A 19274-nucleotide genomic window follows, 5' to 3' on the forward strand; every position below is an offset into this window, starting at 1 on the left:
TTAATTAGCGTTTTCAATATTTTCTTTATTTAATTATAACATCTCTCGTTTACTCTAGCGTTTTTAAAATAATTCGTTTGGTTAATTCGCCCGTTTTAAACTCGAGGGACCATTTGTGCCAAATGACCAAACTTGACCAAGAGAGTCAACTAGTCAATCACCTCCCCACCACTCATTCATTTCATCACCCACCACCATCTTCATACTTCCATTTTTACTCTTAAACACTTAACTCACTAAATCATCATCTAAATCATTTGAAGGAAGCTTACAACAAAACAAATTGTACTTTTGGAATCCTCTCTTCATCCTCTTCAATTTGGTACCAATTTCACTACTTGGGGTAAAGTTTCTAAAAACTCTAATTTTTCTCTAATTCGTTTTATGGACTTGAAATGGTGATAGTTAGTGTCTATGGCTCAAGTCTAACATGAATATGTGATTTGTTTGCTCGATTTTGTTGTTTTGAGTAACTAGCATGAACACTTGAAATGGGTTTGCTTAATCCTTGATTTTGGTTGGTTAAATGTTGTTTAAATGTTAAAGTTCATGTATTAAATGTGTTACTAGCATCATTAGCTTCGATTTGATGTGTAGGTTGACTTGGAAAAACATCACCAACATGATTATTGATTTTGTGATTCTTGGTTAGGGTTTGATAGCTTTTAACATGAACTTTTGATGCTTTGAATGCTATTAAAAGTTGTTAGTAAGTGTTTAGTTGCATTGTATGCATAATTACCTTCGAAACGGCATATTGTATGTGTAAATTGGGTTCCCGAATCATGAAATGCGTTTTACGAACTTGAAACTTGAATGATGAACTTTTAACGATCATTTGGCGAGGTTTTTGTTGTTGTAAATGATTAACTTGATTGATGATATGTATTTAGTTGTATTTCTTGTCAAAATACCTTTCCAACGATATAAGATACGTGTTTTGAGTGTTTACGGTTCATAAATTATGTTTGAATGAAGTTTGGTTCGAGTTGAACACTTGAAAACAGCCCAAAATTTCCGTCAGGCATACGGAGCGGCGCGCCGATTCTTGAGCGGAGCGCTAAATGCCTACAAATTGGTGCCGAGGCTTTGCCTTGAAACGGAGCGGCGCGCCATGAATCTGAGCGGCGCGCCATTTGCCTGTTGTCCAAAAAGTCTCATTTACGTTTAATTTTAACTATGCTACGCACCTCCGATTAACATGAAACTTGACCAACATGCTTATATATGATTTCTCATCATGGAAAAATTGTCGGATACCCGAACGAACCCGTTGACTTTGACTTTGACCAAGTTTGACTTTCAGTCAAACTTAACCAAACACTTATGCAATCGTTCTAACGTGCTTTTATGCTTGTATCTTGCATGAAACTTGACAACGTTATTCACATGCTATATAATTGAGTCGTAACGAGCCATTGGACTAATTGAACAACTTTGACCAACCGTATTTACCGTTATTGATACAACCTATTTGTTTAGGTCAAGACTAGCATTTGTTCTTGCACACGTTAACCTTGTGAAGTATATTTATTCTCGTGCACTCAAGGTGAGATCATAGTCCCATCTTTTCAACAACTTTTACTCTTTAAAATCATGGGATGAGAAACATATACATTTTATACTACTTACTTTTATGCTTTGAACACAAGTACGAAAACAAACATTCCACGTACGAGTTAGAACAGAAATCCTTAATTCGATTATCATTAGTTACACTTGCCGGGTGTAAGTGAGAACTTATGTTGTGTGGCCATACGGGTTTGAAAAACCCTCATTCGGACGGTTCGCTACCGTTATGCAGATGAAATATATTTTTGAGAAACAGTGTAGGTTCTAACACTGTGTGTATGGGGTAAAAGAAACGTTAAGCCTTGATAATTGGGTGCTCGCGAATAACAACTTTTGGAATGCAAACGATTTGGATAATCAACTTTATGGAATTACAAAATCTTGTGGTTCAAAAACAACGTTTACAAATACACCTATGATTTCACCAACGTTTTTTGTTGACAGTTTTTTATATGTTTCTCAGGTTCATACTTGGCTACTTGATACTTGCTTCCGCATACTTTGATCACTTGCTTGGGGTCAAGCATACATGCATACGCTAGTGATAGCACCTTTGGATTCAACTTAAAGCATACATGCTTACGCTATTTATAACAAACCGTGATTTTCAACTTATATTATGTCGCAAGTCATTTCATTTATACTTTATAACTTTTGTAAACTTAAACTTATTGTCGAACCGTTTGGCAACTTAAAACTTTGCAAGTCATGTACGTTTCAAATGAATGCGACATAATTTTGGTCAAACGCGTCTCATTTAGGGACTATGACCACGCAACGGGACCTAAGTTAACGGCGCCATCAATGACGATTTTTTCGGGTCGTTACACTCTTTTCCGCTAAAAGAAATACTCAAGAATACAAACTGAGTGACATGGGAAAGTATTGAAAGCGATCACAAAATAATCTAATTATATTTAACCTTCACTAAAAGCACATCAACTTTGAGTGGCATGAGAAAGTATCGAAAACGGTCACAAAATAACCCAATTATGTCAAAAGTATATTTGATTCCGAATTTTAAAATGTTATTTTATGCTTTTTGAATCTAGTTTTCATAATCTGAGTTTGAACAATTACACTAGTTTGAAATTTATTCAATTGTATCTTTTCCAGAGTTATTTTTTGGTATTACTAGCATTGGAGTTGAGGTGAACTATGCACGAATCGCTAACAATCTTCCGTCTCCATCACAAGTATCCGACCTCCTTAAATCGTTAAACATTTATAGAGTAAAAATTTATGATGTCAATCCTAAAGTATTAGAATCATTTGCAGAACCAATGTCGAATTCATCATTGGTTTAGGTATTGAAAACCTTCAAAAAAATGGAAGCTCCTCAACAAGCGCAAACATGGATTCAACAAAACAACTATATATTTCACAAACAAAGATCATTTACATCAACGTTGGAAATGAGGTTTTAGGTGGGGGAGATACTCAATTAGCATCTTATCTATTACTCGCAATGCTAGAACTATGTATAACGCTTTAGTAAACCTCGGACTAAACAAACAAGTGTACATAACTACAGTTCATTCGTTAAAATTTTTTGCTAATTTGTCCCCTCCTTCACAAGGTCCGTTTCAAGAAAGTATGGTGCAATATATAAAACCAATACTTGGCTTTCATGCTCAAGTTGACTCGCAATTTTTCATCAACGCGTATCCTTATTTTGCTTACAAAAGTGATCCGAATAACGTTCCTTTAGTATACGTACTTTTTGAACCTAACAATGGTTCGATTGACCCAAATATGAATTTAAAGTATGATAATATGTTGTATGCACAAATTGGTGTGGTTTATGTTGTTATTAAAACATTGGGTCATACAGATGTAGAAGTTAAAATTTCTGAAACGGGTTGGTCTTCAAAAGGGGATAAAAATGTAGCAGGAGCAACTGTAACAACCCATCCCACATCAGCTACATATTGAAAGTATTGGTTCCTTATATGTGGATGATTCCCTATATCCTACTGATGAAGAAGGCGATTACGATTCCTCTGATTTCAATGAGGAGGAATTCATGTCTAAAAAAAGAAACCATAAAGATGATGATTCCGATCATCCAGATAATTCTCAGGCGAACGGGGGTGAAGATTTTCCGGTTGTGGAAGATGTAGGGTCTGGATGCCAAGGGTTTGAGGTCAACTTCGATATGAGTGATGAAAAGGTGGCTGATACGGCGGTTGAAAGTGGTGAAATATCAAATTCCAAAAAATCTGTTAGGGTTCCAAGATCACCCAATAATGAGCCTTGTGGGTCCCAGCCTCAAAAAATGAGCGATACGGGTGATGTAGTTATTGAAAAGTCGTGTGGGGATAAGGGCCTGGAGGGAAATGGTGGGCCGACTCCTAATGCTAATAAGCCCAATTGCGATGATGGGCCTGTTGACAATGAAGTGGGATCCAAATGTAAGATTGGGCACAATCATTCTAAAGTTTGCCCAAGTGATGTGGAGGAGATGTGTATTGATTCTGAATCGAGCCATTCATCAGATCAATTCAATAAAAATAAAGATTCGGAACTCGATGATATTGAGGAGTCTGATACTCGTAAATCAAAAAGGAAGAAAAATAGGAGATTTACAAAACCAAAATCCAAATCCAAAATAAAACCTAATTCTGGAACCTCTGGGCAAAATCACTCTAACTCCTCTGAGATCTCCTTCTGTAACAATTGTTATTGGAGAGCAATTGGAAATTGTAAAGCTTCATCAAGAATTATGAGGATGAAAAGTATGGCTAGAAGAGGAATTAATTTAGATGACACCCACAAGTGTAAATCATGTTGCTCTAGGCCTAGGAAAAATGGGAAAGGTTCGAAAGCTGGGCAATCTATGGAAGGCAATCGACCTATCATTAGTGATAAGGCTAAAAAGGAACATATATTTCATAGCAATATCCCTTCTAAATAATAGGTTTTCATATGTACTTGTATTATATTTTCATTGTAATTGTTTAAACAAATAAGTGCGAAGACAAAAGGCGAAAACGAAGATTTGAAGACACAAACGTCCAAAAAGCTCAAATGTACAAGATACAATTCAAAAGGTTCAATTTATTGATGAGAAACGTCTAAAAATGACAAGAGTACAAGTTACAAAACGCAAAGTACAAGATATTAAATTATACGAAAGGACGTTCGAAAATCCGGAACCGGTACCCGAGCCAACTATCAACGCTCGACGCAACGGAGTTGAAAGTACAAGTCAACTATGCACAAGAATATAATATAATATTTAAATAATTCATAATAAGAATAATAATAAATAATAAAAAGTTGTTAATTGAGCATAGTTAAGGGGTCATAAGTGAAAATTTCAATTCAATATTTGCCTATAAAAGGCAATTCATTTGATCGATTTATGTACACCTTTTCTTCTTTCTTTCTCTTTACATGTAATATATATTTATAATTTTAATTTTAATTTTAGTTTAAGTTTAATAATAATTGGGTTATTGTAAGGAATGTTTTACGGGTTTTAAAGTCAAAACTCTGTCCGTGTAACGCTACACGATTAATAATCACTGTAAGTTATGTTCTTCCTTTTTAAATTAATGTCTCGTAACTAAGTTATTATTATGCTTATTTAAGCCGAAGTAATCGTGATGTTTGACTAAATATTAAGACGGGGTTATTGGATTTTGTACCATAATTAAGGTTTGGGCAAAAGATCGACACTTGTGGAAATTGGACTATTGACTATTAATAGATGGGGGGTATTGTCTAATTGAGTGACAACTCATTGGAGTCTGTCGAACCTATCTTCAAATTAATTATTCTAATAATTAATAATGATTATGGTTGACCTATTTAGTGACGTTCATATGGAATCTATTATAATCATTTAATTAATTATTCGGGTTGGGTAATTGATTATTCAAACTGATCAAGTGGTTAAATTAATATTCATATCTAATCAAAACAGGGGTAGATTACATACAGTGATAACTGGTGTAATTGTTGACAGAAGTGATAACTGCGTCACAGTTTAAATCCTTAATTAGTTGGAATATTTGACTTCGGGTATAAGGGTAATTTGACGAGGACACTCGTACTTTATATTTATGACCGATGGACTATTATGGATAAAAACCAGATAGGTATCAAATAAACCATGACAAAGGACAATTAACCCGAGTAACAATTAATTAAAATCAAAACGTTAAACATCATGATTACGGAAGTTTAAATAAGCATAATCCTTTTATTTCATATTCTATCGCAATTTTATTTATTGTTATTTTATTTATCGTCATTTATATATTTTACGCACTTTAATTATTGTCATTTATCTTTACGCTTAAAAATATAAAATCGACAAACCGGTCATTAAACGGTAAAAAACCCCCTTTTATAATAATATTACTACTTATATATATATATATATATATATATATATATATATATATATATATATATATATATATATATATATATATATATATATATATATATATATATATATATATATATATATATATATTTATATAAATATAGTTTTATAAAAATATAGTACGTAATCACTAGCTCCCTGTGGAACGAACCGGACTTACTAAAAACTACACTACTCTACGATTAGGTACACTGCCGATAATGTTGTAGCAAGGTTTAGGTATATCACATCCGTAAATTAATAAAACTTGTGTCATATTTTGTAGTATTTTGTATTAAAAATAATACTATTTCGTACCCTCACGCTACATCATCAAGTTTTTGGCGCCGCTGCCGGGGAGCGCTAAAGCACTATATTTTTAATTTATATCTGTAAAAATATAGTTATAAAAAAAGTAATTTGGGGACACTTTTTGTGTTTTCACGGGGTATTTAAGTTTTTTTTTAGTTTTTGATTGATTAAAGATATATTAATTTAAATATAATAATTTAATAAATATAATAATATAATAATATTGAAATAAAATATAATAATATAATAATATTTTAGAATCAAATTTGATACGTAAAAGTTTTAAAAGTTTTAAAAAGTCGTATTTATTAAATATTTCAGGGGTATATTATGTAACTTATAATTAATAATTTCTATAATATCGCTTTCATGTGAATAGTAAATTAATTAATTTCTTTCATTTTAAAAATTTTAAAAAGTCGTATTTATTAAACATTTCAGGGGTATATTATGTAACTTGCAATTAATAATTTCTATCATGTCGCTTTCATGTGAATAGTAAATTAATTAATTTCTTTTCATTTACTATTCATGAATAGTAAAAAAAATTGTGCAAAAAAAATCATTTTTTTTAAAGAAAAAAATTCGTTTTAAAAAAAAAATTGTAAAAAAATCGTTTTTTTTAAAGAAATTTTTTTTAAAAAAAAAGTTTTAAAAAAATATATATATATAAAAAAAATTTTAAAAAAAAATTTTAAATCCTTAAAAAACGAAATATAAAAAAAATTAAAAAAAAAGTTTTTTTTATTACCTTTAGATTTTTAGACTCTAGTTACAATTTTTAGTATTAAGTTTAGTTTTGCCATAGTTACTTTTATTTCTAGAATTTTTAGGTTTGCCGTAAAATCCCTTAAGTGCTTATTCCTTAGACTAAGATTTATGTGCTTTAGAATTTTGCGACGCCGTTTTTCGCGCTACTTTCTTATTTTTATTTTTCGACGCCTATTTTTCGACATTTTATTTTTCGACCTTTTTCGACGCGTTTTTTTTTTCTTTCTTATTTCTCGCTATTCTAGTTTTAGGATAAGATTTTTATTCTACTTCTTATCTAAATTTCTTAAAATTACGAAAATTTATTTTAAGTGGTTAAATTGATAGACATCAAAATTTTCTGGTTCGTAGTAATAGTTGGATTTGTACGTGGACCGGGTTATTGGAGCCAAACAGTACTCAATTATATTGAGACCAAACGAATCCTGCCCCTCTGCTGCATCTTTTGGCTATTCGAAATGTGGGCAAAATCAGAAAAGTCTATTAATTGGATAACTTATATAATTTTTCTTTCCTTTTAAAACTAATAGGATATTCAGTGAATGCACCGAGTAAAACGTTCACCACCTTTCATACGTTCACCACCTATAACTCGATCAAGACATCTAGCCAATATTGTCGCCGTTGATTTTTCTTTAGAATCATCATCTAGTGGACCAAGAACTCCAACTCAAATTTTCGATAATCCATCTTTTGAACCCGACCTCACAATTGAGAATCCGGAGAATATTCAGGGACAATTCCAAGATCCAGAACCACTAATCATTCCTCCTGAACCACAAACCATTAAATCATAATCTTCTAGTGATTCGTATTCAACAAATTCAATTATGGAAAATCTGGAACCTCTAAGTATGGAAGACCGAATGAGAGCCACACGCACGGGCCAAGGTCACGCCATTATTAAGCCAGACATTAATGCGCCAAATTATGAAATCAAAGGATAAATCCTACACATGGTAACTAATCAGTGCCAATATAGTGGTGCGCCGAAGGAAGATCCAAACGAACATCTTCGTACGTTTAATAGGATCTGTACACTATTCAAAATCCGAGAAGTTGAGGATGAACAGATCTATCTCATGTTGTTTCCCTGGACTTTAAAGGGAGAAGCCAAAGATTGGTTAGAATCGTTACCTGAAGGGGCGATTGACACATGGGATGTTTTAGTTGAGAAATTTCTTAAAAGATTCTTTTCGGCATCTAAAGCCGTGAGACTTCAAGGAGAAATTGTTACGTTCACACAAAAGTCAAATGAAACTCTATATGAGGCGTGGACAAGATTTGGAAAGTTGTTGAGAGGATGTCCTCAACACGGTTTAGACACTTATCAAATAGTACAAATATTCTACCAAGGTGTCAACGTTGCTACACGAAAAGACATCGACATAACAGCTGGTGGTTCCATTATGAAGAAAACCGCAACTGAAGCTTACAAAATTATTGATAACACAGCCTCCCACTCTCATGAGTGGCACCAAGAGAAAGATATATATCGTTCATCTAAAGCGGCTAGAGCCGATTCTAGCCATAACTTTGATTCCGTTTCCGCAAAATTAGATGCTTTCGAGAGACGAATGGAAAAGATGAATAAAGATATTCACGCAATACGAATCAGTTGTGAGCAATGCGATGGACCACACTTAATGAAAGACTGTCACATTGAACAAACGATGGAACAACGTGAGAATGTTGTCTACATGAACCAAAGGCTGGAAAATAGTTATCAGAATAATTATCAACCGCCAAGGCCAAACTTCAATCGAAATCAAAACATTCTTTACAATCCAAAAGGACCCGACAATAACTCGTATAACCAACCAACTCAAAACAACACTTTCAATCAACAAAGACCTGGCTTGTATAAACCACCACAACAAACCGAAGAGAAAAAGTCAAATCTGGAAGAAGTGGTATTTAAGCTAGTTGAATCTCAAACACAATTTATTGAAACTCAAACTCAAACGAATGAGAGGTATGATCAGTCATTTAGAACTCAACAAGCTTCTATTTTGAATCTAGAAAAACAAGTAGGTACTCTTGTTAGATTGATGAGTGAAAGGAAACAAGGAAAGCTACCGAGTAATACTGAAGTAAATCCTCGAAATGAAAATGTTAATATGGTTTTAACAAATTCTGAAAAACCAGCATCAGAAGATGGGGAGGTTTTAGATGTAAGTAACAATGAAGAAGTTACACCACCACCACCACCCGAGTATGTAAAGCCAGTGGTGGCACCATACAGACCACCCATCCCGTTTCCAAGAAAAGGAGTTGAGTATGAGCAAGTAATAAGTAATAAAGTTTGTGATACCTCTGGAAAGAAGAAGAAGAAGAATAAAAAAGTGCAAGAAACAAAAACAGTAGAAGTAAACCCGGTGAAGATAGTTCCACCAAATCCTCCACCTAGGGTAGGTGATCCGGGTGAATTTATTGTTCCTTGTATACTTAGTGACTGTGTCATGTATGATGCACTAGCAGATTTAGGTTCAAGTGTGAGTGTTATGCCTCTTTCATTATATAAGAGATTAGGTGTAGGTGAGTTAACTCCAACGGATATGAGTGTTCGACTCCTTGATCAAACCATTAAGCACCCAGTTGGAATTGCTGACAACCTACCCGTTCAAGTAGGTAATTTAACCTTTCTAGTCGAATTCATTGTCATTGACATAGAAGAGGACTCAAACGTTCCTCTACTTTTAGGTCGACCATTCTTAGCGTCCACCGGGGCGTTATTTGATGTAAGAAAGGGTAGAATGACACTTAGTAATGATGAGAAATCGATCACCTTTATGATTTGAAAGTCTAAATATCCACAAACCAAAACCGTTGAACCGACAAAAACGATTGGTAAGAACCATGTTGTTTTACCAACTCCAACGGTAATGCTTAACAATAATAGAACGCCTAAGTGTGGGGAAAATGAAGTAACACCTAATGATGACTTGATAATAAAGAACCCCATAGTTGATACGAAATTAAATGACCCCGTTATTAACAGTTCAATGAAGAAACTTTTTAAACGGGTTATTCATGCTAAAAGTAAGGGGAACTTTAAGTTATATAACCGGTTAGTATCCAATCGGTCGCCTAAAGAAAAGGCGAAGCTAGTTGAATTTGTGGATATTACGGAAAAAGCTGGTCACTGGCTTAAAGCAAAAGTCACAGATATGCAAGTTGATTATGGTCCAAGAGAAATTGACAATGAAGTTAATCACAATTTCGACACCACATCTACCTAAGTGTGAGGAGATTCAAATATTCTAAAAAGAAAATGCTGTTTGGAGTTAGTTGTTCTGTTCTCGTGTAGTTCCGAGAATGGAATTCGATTGGTCTTTTCCACTAGCAGATACTAAAGAACTAGTTTTCTCCCCCCATTCTGATTTTTTTTGTTTTTTAGGTTTTATATGAAATTAATATGTTTTCTTTTTAAGTTTTGTGTGAATTTAAAAATAAAAATTTACTTTATTTCATTAAGTTGAAAAAAATGATTTCTAAAATTCATCGTGAGTTGAAGACTAGGTCGTTGAGCCGAAATTACTTTACCAGAGGGTGGGGCGAAAAATTTTGTCATCATTATTTTTAATTTTATTGATTTAAAGTATGCAAAAAAAAATATATTTGATTTTATAAATTTTTGAACGTGGGATAATATACCCAACTTTAAAAATATGTATATATGTTTGTATTTTATCATGTAAACAACAGGGTAAAACAACGCACTTTCAAAGACTAACATTAAATTCAGCAAAAGCTACTGATTTTGACGACAAGATGCAAAACAACAAATGTGATATAATAAATGAAGGAATGAACGATGAGGCGCGCCATCTATCATTCGACGAGCTTTGTAATTACAAACTGGGTATTTTTAATCACTTTCCTACACTAATCACCCTCATGAATTTATAATTATAGCCTGATTTCATGCAAATGAGGGCATTGCATGATCTCAAGTGTGGGGAAGGGTTATAAATTCTCTCGGGTTTATACTTGGCTTATTTTCTAAATATTATGAAAATTTTAAAATTTTTTAACTAAATGAATTCAAAATCATGTTTATACATATTTATGAACGATAAAACTAGGTGTTAATGCCGAAATTATTGTTACCTCGGAAAGGACATAAATTGAGAAACAACTAAAACGCTTGAATTTATTTATTAAGATATAAAAATACGCATGAAAAAAGTCAAGTGTAGGGAGAATGTACCAAGTTATTCAATTAAAAACTATCTATCACATGTTTTTGTAAAGTTATTGCAGGTGCTTTTACTTTGGACTAAATTAACTGGTTTACCCGATTTACTGTAAGAAAGATGGATCTACACGATGAATCAATTGCATCATTAAAAGGAAGTAAAGTCTTCCGAAAAAGAAACGCGCTTCTTGATTTAGGTCATGAAGTTGTCGTCCAGACCAGCTGTAGGTTGACGAAAAATCTAGAAAAGTCATCTCTAAAATCAGCAGGAAATCCACGGACCTCAGCATCAAACAGGGTCGCCATGTGGTCAGATTTATCCTAACCATGAGAAGGATTTATCTCGTACAATGGGGGGGCACCGTGCAAATTAGCTTGATAAGACTAATGAATCAAATCCCCATCCCCAGAAAGGATAATCTCCTTAAAGATCAAAAATCAGCTTTTAAGACTGATATTAATCAATCCTAGAGATTGACCTTAAAGATTGAGAATTACAAACTCATGGAATTCAATGATATCTAAACTCGAGCTTGAACGAGAAAATATTTTGATCAAAAATAAAACCGATTTGTTTTCTGAAAACCTATTTTCAATGCGTTCATTACCATTGAACGTAAAATCCTGAGAATTCATCAGAATTCATTAGGTCACCTGAACCAAATCGGGTGTCAACAGTAAGAAACGGTGGTTGCATAGCATGGTCGGAGACAGGACCTTGTTCCAGACCGAAAAATCATAGGATGATCTTTACTATTGCTCCTACAAAGGATAGTACTAGCATCCGACACGTTTTAAGACCATAATCATATGCATGTCATTAGACATTGCCTTAACAGTTTCTTGTTCATCGCTTTCCTTTACAACCGGACGGTAGTTTACCGAAAGGTAATATACGGAACAAGTAAACTGGACGTGTTGCTTTCCCAATACAAGGTTAGCAAGTGGGTAACACAAAACCACAAGTGTTGAGCTAAAATTTTCAAATCTGAAACCCACACAACCCACAAAAATATTTTGCAAACACCGGTGAAGGGTTATTCCGGAAAACTTATCTAGGGTAAAAGCTAGATTAAATTTTCAAAAAGATCAAATGTTTTCATAAAGATCCAATTTTCTTAAGGATCTACATTTTCATATTTATGTGGGACTGTAAACCACCTTTCAAATGTGCACTTTGCTTTGGAAACTGAAAGTAAATCGGCTATTTGATTGCAAGTGTCGTTGACCTAAACCCGAGGCAACTGTGGATGACACACCCACCTTTAACCATGGTTCTATCGTTACTATCATTGTTTATACCACCATATCAAAATCACTAATGTACAAAGTGTGATGAATAAAAAAGTGATTCATGTATGTTTTTATTTCAAGTTCTGTATTGCTTGAGGACAAGCAACGCTCAAGTGTGGGGATATTTGATAAGGCTAAAAAGGAACATATATGTCATAGCAATATCCCTTCTAAATAATAGGTTTTCATATGTAATTGTATTATATTTTCATTGTAATTGTTTAAATAAATAAGTGCGAAGACAAAAGGCGAAAATGAAGATTTGAAGACACAAACGTCCAAAAAGCTCAAATGTACAAGATACAATTCAAAAGGTTCAATTTATTGATGAGAAACGTCTAAAAATGACAAGAGTACAAGTTACAAAACGCAAAGTACAAGATATTAAATTATACGAAAGGACGTTCGAAAATCCGGAACCGGTACCCGAGCCAACTATCAACGCTCGACGCAACGGAGCTGAAAGTACAAGTCAACTATGCACAAGAATATAATATAATATTTAAATAATTCATAATAAGAATAATAATAAATAATAAAAAGTTGTTAATTGAGCATAGTTAAGGGGTCATAAGTGAAAATTTCAATTCAATATTTGCCTATAAAAGGCAATTCATTTGATCGATTTATGTACACCTTTTCTTCTTTCTTTCTCTTTACATGTAATATATATTTATAATTATAATTATAATTTTAATTTTAGTTTAAGTTTAATAATAATTGGGTTATTGTAAGGAATGTTTTACGGGTTTTAAAGTCGAAACTCTGTCCGTGTAACGCTACACGATTAATAATCACTGTAAGTTATGTTCTTCCTTTTTAAATTAATGTCTCGTAACTAAGTTATTATTATGCTTATTTAAGCTGAAGTAATCGTGATGTTTGACTAAATATTAAGACAGGGTTATTGGATTTTGTACCATAATTAAGGTTTGGGCAAAAGACCGACACTTGTGGAAATTGGACTATTGACTATTAATAGATGGGGGGTATTGTCTAATTGAGTGACAACTCATTGGAGTCTGTCGAACCTATCTTCAAATTAATTATCCTAATAATTAATAATGATTATGGTTGTCCTATTTAGTGACGTTCATATGGAATCTATTATAATCATTTAATTAATTATTCGGGTTGGGTAATTGATTATTCAAACTGATCAAGTGGGTAAATTAATATTCATATCTAATCAAAACAGGGGTAGATTACATACAGTGATAACTTGTGTAATTGTTGACAGAAGTGATAACTGCGTCACAGTTTAAATCCTTAATTAGTTGGAATATTTGACTTCGGGTATAAGGGTAATTTGACGAGGACACTCGCACTTTATATTTATAACCGATGGACTATTATGGATAAAAACTAGATAGGTATCAAATAAACCATGACAAAGGACAATTAACCCGAGTAACAATTAATTAAAATCAAAACGTTAAACATCATGATTACGGAAGTTTAAATAAGCATAATCCTTTTATTTCATATTCTATCGCAATTTTATTTATTGTTATTTTATTTATCGTCATTTATATATTTTACGCACTTTAATTATTGTCATTTATCTTTACGCTTAAAAATATAAAATCGACAAACCGGTCATTAACCGGTAAAAAACCCCCTTTTATAATAATATTACTACTTATATATATATATATATATATATATATATATATATATATATATATATATATATATATATATATATATATATATATAGTTTTATAAAAATATAGTACGTAATCACTAGCTCCCTGTGGAACGAACCGGACTTACTAAAAACTACACTACTCTACGATTAGGTACACTGCCTATAATGTTGTAGCAAGGTTTAGGTATATCCCATCCGTAAATTAATAAAACTTGTGTCATATTTTGTAGTATTTTGTATTAAAAATAATACTATTTCGTACCCTCACGCTACATCATCAATTAGCCCCATCAATAGTGACGAAATCCAGGAGTATAGCCAACACATCGGGTTAAGGTGGAAACACCTTGATCCCCAGTAAGTTCCATGATTCACTCGTTCCACCTTTTTATAATATGAAGATTCTTACGTTAAATGTTCGCGGTTTGGGTGTTAAGGGGAAATTCGGGTGGGTTAAATCCCTATGTGTTAAAGAACGTTGTGATATTATTGCGCTACAAGAAACTAGGTGTAGGCTAGTGTCAGATCGTTGGATTATTAATATGACGGGTAATATTGATGCTGGATATATTCAAAAGGAAGTTATTGGGAAATCGGGAGGGATGCTTCTCATTTGGGATAAAAAGAAGCTTTAATGCCACTGAGTCATTGTGTTCAGATTTTTTCATTGCTATTCGCGGTCACTGGGTTAATTCGGGGCATGAAACGATTATTGTAAATGTGTACGGTCCTCATGACGATGCGAGAAAAAAACAAATGTGGGTGCAACTTAATAGTATTATGGGGGAAGTTGATACGGCTTGGGTTCTCTGCGGGGATTTTAATGAGGTTAGAAAAAGCTCGGATCGGTTAAATTGTGTATTTCATCAAAAAAGGGCTGCACGCTTTAATGAGTTCATCACAAAAAATAGCCTAATTGAGATACCTATTACGGGAAGAAAGTTCACGAGAATAAGCGACGATGGGTCAAAATTTAGCAAACTCGATAGGTTCCTTGTTTCCGACAAGTTCATTAATCTTTGGCGGGACCTCTCGGTTCTACCTTTGGATAGAAATACTTCGGATCATTGTCCATTGGTCTTAAAAGACAAATATATAGACTATGGACCCAAACCTTTCAAAGTATTTAACGAATGGTTCAAAAATGAAGAAGCGGGCGAAGTTGTTAAAAAATCGTGGGATAAACCGGTGAGATGCACTCGAAAAGATTGTGTTTTTAGAGATAGATTAAAAAATGTTAAGAATGACCTTAGGGATTGGTGTAAAAGTGTATACGGGAACTTGGACATAGAAATCGAAACACTTAAGTCTCAAGTTGAGGGATGGGAAAAAAAGCAGAATTAGGTGGTTTAAACGAGGGCGATAGAAAATCATGGTTAGATGCGAGAAGGAGTTGGTTAGGCAAGGAAAATATCAAGATTAACATGCTTAAACAAAAATCTCGAGCACGGTGGAATTTAGAAGGAGACGAGAATTCAAAATATTTTCACGCCACAATTAAACGGAGATATAACAAAAGCAATATTCGAGGTCTCATTATCAATGGGGTTTGGAATGATAACCCGATGGATGTAAAGGGTGAAATATTGGCGCATTTTCAGAAAGTTTTTGAGGAGAAGTCACACAACAGGCCTCGGATGATCAATTGGCTAAACAGTTCTGGGACGTGTCAAAATGGTTTGGGCTCGATGGCCTCTGCTGATCCAAGACCGGGGATGGGGCCTGCTGGATCTTGCGTTTCTGATTCTGCCCGAGGGTTTCGGTCTACCACAGAAGCTGATCAACTTGAACTTCCATTTGAGGAAAATGAAATATGGTTGGCGATTAAAGACTGTAGCGGTACTAAAGCCCCGGGGCCCGACGGGTTCAACTTGAGCTTTTATAAAAATTTTTGGGGGATTATTAAGTTTGATCTCATCAATGCAATCCAATCTTTTTCGGAAAATGGTGAAATTACCAATGGATGTAATGCGTCCTTTATCACACTTGTTCCAAAAGTAGCGGATCCTTCTTCTCTAAACGAGTTTCGACCGATTAGCCTCATCGGGAGTTATTACAAGATTGTAGCCAAACTCTTGTCGAATCGTCTTAGAAAGGTAGTCTCGAAATTAGTTGGTTCAGAACAAAGTGCATTTCTAAAGGGCCGAAACATCCTTGATGGTGCACTTATCGTGAATGAGACAATTGTTCACTTAAAGCAAAAAAATTCTAAAAGCCTCATTTTTAAGGTAGATTTCGAGAAAGCGTTCGATTGTCTAAATTGGGAGTTTTTGGAAGAAGTAATGTGTTTCATGGGTTCGGTTCAAAATGGAGGAAATGGATAATGTCTTGCCTTCAATCCGCGTCTATCTCAATTCTTGTGAATGGTTCCCCGACTAAAGAATTCAAATTGGGTCGAGGGGTTCGTCAAGGGGACCCCTCTCCCCCTTCCTCTTTATTCTTGCGGCGGAAGGTTTAAATGCATTAATGAAGGCGGCGGTTCAAAGCAACATGTTTGAAGGTGTTGATGTAGGGGTCGATAAAGTTTGCATTTCCCATCTTCAATACGCGGATGACACCATTTATTTCGGTAAATGGAATTTGAGGAATATTCACAACCTAATGAAACTTCTCAAGTGTTTCGAATTATTTTCGGGTCTTAAAGTTAATTACCAAAAAAGTAGTATGTTCGGGTTAGGTGTTGATGTTGATGAGGTGAGTTATGTGGCTAATGCATTCGGATGCAAGGTTGGTTCTCTCCCGTTTACTTACTTTGGCCTCCCAATTGGGCCAAACATGAAAAAGTGGGAAAGTTGGTTGCCGGTGATTAACAAATTTGAGAAGCGACTCTCGGATTGGAAGGCTCGTTCGGTGTCTTTTGGGGGTCGATTAACACTTGCAAAGTCGGTGCTAAATAGTCTCCCGTTGTATTTCTTCTCGCTCTTCCGTGCCCAGCCATGTGTGTTAAAAAGGCTTGAGAGTGTGAGACGTACATTTTTTTGGGGCGGGTCGGGGTGTGACTCTAAAATTGCTTGGGTTAAATGGGATGAAGTTCTCTTGCCATATGGGTCGGGGGGGGGGGGGGTTAAATTTAGGTTCCCTAAAAAGTAAAAATCTAGCTTTGATCGGCAAGTGGTGGTGGAGGTTTAAAACCGAACCCAACGCTTTGTGGGTCAAAGTTATTTCGAGCATTTACAGCTCGTCGGGTGGTTTGGATTCGTTTATTTCCAAATGTTCTCTCACTTTTAATTCTACTTGGTCAAATGTTATCAAAACAGGTGGTCACATAGATAATTCGGGTGTCTTCTTCTCCAACTCGTTTACGAAAAAGATTGGGGATAGAGGCAACACATCTTTTTGGTGCGAAGCATGGGCATGCCCTGAACCATTCGAAAGCTCCTTCAACCGACTGTTTTGACTGGACAGACGTCGAAGGGCACGGGTCAAAGACAGAATACAGTGGGTTGGGAAAGCAGCAGTAGGTTCATGGGACTGGATTCGCGAGCCGACAGGTCGAACACGCACTGAGTTACAGCAGCTCGAAGCACTAGTCACGTCCATTTCCATTGATACTTCGAAATCAGACTCTTGGAAGTGGGGGTTATCGAGCAACGGTCTCTTCACTACAAAAAGGCTTTCTACACTTATTGACTTGAAGGTTATCTCCCTAGGTACTAATTGTGTTGAAACTCTCCGTAATAATTGTCATACCCCGTCCTAATTTGTCCGGACGAAGTCACCAACATCTGGTTCCATTGCGATGATCGACTCCAAATAATGTTTTTACAATGAGCAAATGCACAGTGAAAGATTTCTTTCATACCTGAGAATAAACATGCTTTCAAGTGTCAACCAAAAGGTTGGTGAGTTCATAGGTTTATCATAAAACAATAAAATTCATCATTTTGATAGACCACAAGATTTAAATGCTGCATGGTACAAATGGGCCCGAATCCTATACCCACCTGTAATGTACATGCGATATCTTTTAAATACAGTACACCTTTCTCATGTACGAAATCCTTTTTCATAAATCTTAGTAACCGTACACATATCTCGTGTACAAAATATACTACAAATAACCTGTGTATAAAAATCATTCTCTCGATACATAACATTCACATCAATTGGTGGCAATTATCATGTCCACATAATTCAATGGTGGCAATGATCATGTCCACATAATTCAATGGTGGCAATTATCATGTCCACAAAATTCAATGGTGGCAATTATCATGTCCACATAATTCAATAATAATTCGCAGAACTTCTGTCTGCATAATAATTCATTCGAGGAATGTTTTGCTTGTGTCTATCTCGTTAAACATTTATAAAAGTATTTCATGCATTCGCAGTTCAAAACATATTTCAAAAGCATTTAATAAAGCAGTTGTAAAAATAGCGCATGTATTCTCAGTCCCAAAAATGTAAAGAGTAAAAGGGAGCAAATGAACTCACCATACTGTATTTTGTAGTAAAAATACATATGACGTCATTTAACAAGTATAGGGTTGGCCTTGGATTCACGAACCTATAACAGTTATATATATATTAACACATATAATGGTAATCTAACAAGTTTATATATTCTTATTAATTATTATTATTATTTATTATGATAATATAAGAATAATAAAAAAAATGATAATATTTTTAATAGTAAAAATAATGGTACTACTAATAATGATAATAAAGATGTTAATACTTATAATAACAATAAAAATGATAATTTTAATAAAAATACTTTTGTTAATAATGATAATTTTAAAAATAATAATTTTAATGATAATACTAGTAATAATGATGATAATAATATAAATTATTAATAAAGATTATGATATGAATATTAATAATAACAAGTAATAATAATAATAATAATAATAATAATAATAATAATAATAATAATAATAATAATAATAATAAAAATGAGAATATAAATGTGTATACCCTTTTGAAGACTTTTCTAAAAAGATTTTCGAACGACGGGGCTCGAACCCGTGACCTCTCGTTTGTCAACACACACTTAAACCAATCTACTGGATCCGTTTTTTCTGAATTTATACATAACCAGATTTTTATTTAACTCCTTACTTCCTGTTTCTAATTTTCGCCATTCA

This window comes from Rutidosis leptorrhynchoides, chromosome 11, assembly GCF_046630445.1.
Source record: "Rutidosis leptorrhynchoides isolate AG116_Rl617_1_P2 chromosome 11, CSIRO_AGI_Rlap_v1, whole genome shotgun sequence".
Classification (NCBI taxonomy): Eukaryota; Viridiplantae; Streptophyta; class Magnoliopsida; order Asterales; family Asteraceae; genus Rutidosis; species Rutidosis leptorrhynchoides.